At 37.9% G+C, this 3850-nt stretch overlaps 1 long non-coding RNA gene across 1 annotated transcript; it reads left to right on the plus strand.

Annotated features, from left to right (window-relative positions):
- The first annotated feature begins 1180 nt into the window (after positions 1-1180).
- Positions 1181-3195, plus strand: LOC126713106 (uncharacterized). Its single transcript, XR_007651272.1, has 2 exons — positions 1181-1312; positions 2720-3195. It is a non-coding gene; the product is annotated as an uncharacterized LOC126713106 (long non-coding RNA).
- The last annotated feature ends 655 nt before the right edge of the window (positions 3196-3850 follow it).

Consider the following 3850-nt stretch of genomic DNA (forward strand, 5'->3'; position numbering starts at 1 on the left):
AGACTCAATAAACCAAATGTGTACTGTAGGGGTATTGCCGCTTTTTATATAGCTAAAAAGAGAAAAAAGTACAAACGGCAGACTGGAAGAAAAAAAACAAAAAAAACAAAAAAAAAAAAACGCTGTAGTTACTGTAGTGGCATTGTAGTAACTGTTCAAAACTTGAAAAAAAAAAAAATGATAGAGACTCAATAAACCAAATGTGTACTGTAGGGGTATTACCGCTTTTTATATAGCTAGAAATAATTATAAATATTTGACTATTGAGTTAGTATTTAGGTATTTGTACTGGACGTTAACTTCTATAAGGTAATTACTTCAGAAAAGATTTATTTGACTAAACTCTAACTATAGTTAGTGAAATTTTTTAAGTTAAATATTGTTGGAATATTCATGTGTAATTAATGAGTTGGCTTAGTCGTGAAATCTTACATTTGGATGCTAGTGACAAGAATAAGTAATTGATATAATATAATTGGATTCCAATACATTACTTAAGTTTTTGACTCTAGTGGTGTTCATATATGTTTTATTTGGAGTCTTACCCAGGAGATATCTCCTAACAAAAACTACCGCCATAATTTGTCTGCTCACTCCTCACCAGTTGCTCTGTGCCCCGATATTTCTTAAAAGTTTGAGTCTATCTGATGCCCAAAACTTGACAACTCGGTAACCACATTATTTTATAATTTTTTTTTTTTTTGGATAAAGTTTGTAGCATCTCAAACTCTCTGTATATGTATAATATCTAATAATGCGCATGTGTGGACTAATGTATCACGTAGCCACAGCGATGGACATGGATTGTTGAGAGAGAGAAAGAGAGGGGAGAGTAGTGTTCAGAAAGAAGAGAAGTGTGTTTGACTTTTGCGGTGGGTTGTTGAAAATATATATATATATATATAAAATGATTATTTAAAGAATATAGTGTATAATAAACAATCTGATATATGTGTTTTTTTTAAGTGATCGTGTAAAATAAAAGAAGAAGATCCTAGCTAAAATAAACAGGAAATTTTAAATAACTGATTTGAATGCTCTAAGTCATAAATTACCGTGCTTAAGAATTCATTCCGTGTGCGCAAACGATAATAGAAAGTTGAATGTTCAAACCTCAGGTGGAATCATGTTTGCCCACGTAAAAAGCTAACAGTTGAATGTGTTGCTGCTTCGTTTCCATCATCATGGTCGTCATCATTGTTATCAGCGTTGTAGCATAAGTATGCGATATCTACACCCTAAAACCTATAGGGAAAAACCAATATGGCCATCAACAAAGTTCAAGTTAATGTTAAGATTCTCCTACTGTGTGGTACGCTTCCACACCATTCTTTTTATTTGAACTCTTTCTTTCTTTTCATAAAAAGTGCCTTCTGATTTAAAGGCCATAGATTTTTTTTTTTTTTTTTCTCCTCTCTGATCATTTTTTGACTTGTATTTAGTAAGAGCACCCATAGCAGACGTGGGATATGTGCCAAATGCTAAATATTTGGCACATATCCCATACCAAATACCATTTGACCCATTTATCAGATGTTCTAAATGTCATATTTTTTGCAATATGCTACAGTACCGTTGCAAATTTGCAACGGTACGAAATCAAAATGGTATAAGTTTTAATCATTTTTTATTCTCTTTTCTCTCTCCTCTCTCTTCACTTTATTCTTTTCTCTTCTTTTTCACCTCTGTTCTCTCTCACCGGTTCCCTCTCACCGATTCCCTCTCTCTTATAAATTGTTGATCTTGATCTGTCATCGCCGATCCATCATCCCCGATCTCTCACCGGTTGCATTTTGCGTCGTCATCACCGATCTCTTCGGGCATCGTCATCGTCATCGTTGATTGGAATCGACGTGGGCATCGACGTTGAGGTGAGATCAATCGACATTGAGGTGAGATCGGACTGTTCGTCACGATCGTGGGCATCGACGTTGAGGTGAGGTGAGATCTTGATCGTGGGTTGCCCGTGCTAGTGGGTTTTGGTCACCGGTGCAAGTGGATTCGTGGCTTTGGGTTGGCGGTGCTAGTAGTTTTGTGGGTTTGGGTTGCCAGTGCTAGTGGGTTTTGGTCATATTTTTTGGGTTTGAGTTGCTGTGTTTTCTGGGTTTGAGTTGCTGTGCTAGTGGGTGTTGCTCTGTTTTTAATGGGTTTTGTGGTGGGTTGTTGATGACGGTGGTTGTGGTGGTGGTTTTGTTTTTAATTTTTTGTTTTGCAATGGATTGTGGTTGCCACGGTGGTGGTGGTGGCGGCGGCAGCAGTGTTGTGGTTGTTATTTATTGTGTTAGATATATTATTTTATTGTGTTGTTTATATTACTTTAATGTGTAGTAAATATTATTTTAATGTATAGAATTGAATGATAAAACATCTGATAAATGGGATGTTGTAAAATGATGTGGTAAAATAACAAAGTAGGTCTTTGGCGTGACAAAATGACTTTTTTTTTTGCAACATCTGCTGTGAATGCTCTAATAGCATACATAATGCCTTATGACATTTTATTAGTTTCACTACTAAAAGCAACTTTAACGTAACCCAGATTTGTGCGCGTTGAACGAATTATTGATCTTTTTACATTCTTTCAACCGCCAATTTATATATAATAGTTAAGAGCTTTGTAACTTAACTGATACTTCTGGATATTTACAATTGAGATATCCAGAATTCAAATTTCGTCTCTACCATATATTCTAAATTTTTTATTTGATTATGTTGTTAGGTGCATTTCTGCTGGGAGTTCTCAATCCAAAAGTTGCAACTGCGCAGACAGATGGTTGCCCAGAATCTTGCTTTTGTATGGAGTATATGACTTGTGGGTCTTCAGACGAAAAGCTATATAATGGCTGCAATTGCTGCTTTAACCCAGGCTGCACCCTTCATCTCTGCAGTAATACCACCATTTCCTGTCCTACAAATTGAAGGGGTGCATGGTCGATATTGTCCCATGTATTAAATTTCAAAATCTGTTTGCAAAACAATGAGCTTTATTTTGCAACAGACTTAATAATTGTCATAAATAAAAATCAATCACCCTGAGCCTCGCAGCACAATGGCGTTGCCTTCCTCTCCCCATGATTAGAACCTAGGTTCTAATTCTTCCACTTATTTTGTTAGCCAAAAGAAAAAAAATAAAAATAAAGACCGTTTGTGAATTCATTATCTCCAAGTTGTTATGAGCAATTTGTTTTCTTTTTTGTTAGAGATATATATTAGACATATTAGCCCAATGTAATAGGCCCAACCCTAATTCTACTTTGTGTGCAAGTCAAGTCTCCTACTTGTACTAGAAGTCTATTAGTCTAGGGTTTAGTCACCTATATATACTCATGTTAGGGTTCATTGTAACATAGGAGGTTATTGTACTACACTCTCATACAATAAAGATGTAGCCCTTAAGGGATTCCTCCGTGGATGTAGGCCGTCAAGGCTGAACCACGTAACCCTCGTGTTCTCAGTGTTCCTCTTCTATGCTTCCTCTTCCGCATCTACTCTAGCATACACAACATGGTATATCACATCGCGTTGCTACTTTTGGTCAAAAGTCAACGCAAAAGTCAAAGTCAACTGGTCCAGGTCAAAGTCAACAGTCAAAGTGCTCACGGGTCAGATCCGGGTGGTCCGGGTCGGGTCGGTCCGGGTCAACGACGTGGTGCTGACGAGACGACACTGCTGACGTGGCTGATGACGTGTCGCTGACGTGTACTAGGGCTGACATGGCCGTGCTTGCGTGGCTGCTGACGTGGATAGATGACGTCAGATGACGTCAGCAGGAGTTTTCCGGCGCGTGGATGCGCGTGACAGCGTCACCGGCGCGTGGAGGAGAAGCCAGAAACTAGGAAGGCGCGTGAAG

This window comes from Quercus robur, chromosome 2 (genome assembly GCF_932294415.1).
Source record: "Quercus robur chromosome 2, dhQueRobu3.1, whole genome shotgun sequence".
Lineage (NCBI taxonomy): Eukaryota > Viridiplantae > Streptophyta > Magnoliopsida > Fagales > Fagaceae > Quercus > Quercus robur.